Below are 308 nucleotides of genomic sequence, written 5' to 3'. Positions count from 1 at the left end.
TGCCGCCACTCGGACTCGAACCGAGATGCTATAGCACTGCTTCCTAAGAGCAGCGTGTCTACCGATTTCACCATAGCGGCTTGCTCGAACTCATAATAGCCTATTTATATTCAATCGTCGAGATCGAGATTGAACAAGTCAATTCAACCAAATCAGTTTTTTTAGTAAAGATTCAATTAGTAAATGATAAAAAAATGAGTTCAAAAGTCAATTTGAAGGTTCATTAGTTTCATTTTATTTAATTTTATTTACTTTTTTTGTCATTCTTTATGGTTTCATAAATTGAAAAAAAAAATTTCAATTCATTG

The 308-nt window shown here is 32.1% G+C and overlaps 1 non-coding gene across 1 annotated transcript; it reads right to left on the bottom strand.

The window, feature by feature from the left end:
- Positions 1–80, bottom strand: TRNAL-UAG (transfer RNA leucine (anticodon UAG)). Its single transcript has one exon. It is a non-coding gene; the product is annotated as a tRNA-Leu (tRNA).
- Between the last annotated feature and the right edge of the window lie 228 nt (positions 81–308).

This window comes from Bidens hawaiensis, unplaced genomic scaffold (genome assembly GCF_021521415.1).
Source record: "Bidens hawaiensis isolate Kalapana, Puna unplaced genomic scaffold, B.hawaiensis_p1.1 tig00027297_1, whole genome shotgun sequence".
In the NCBI taxonomy this organism is placed as follows: Eukaryota; Viridiplantae; Streptophyta; class Magnoliopsida; order Asterales; family Asteraceae; genus Bidens; species Bidens hawaiensis.
The sequence above is the reverse complement of the archived record's forward strand: the minus strand, read 5'-3'. Positions and strand labels throughout refer to the sequence as shown.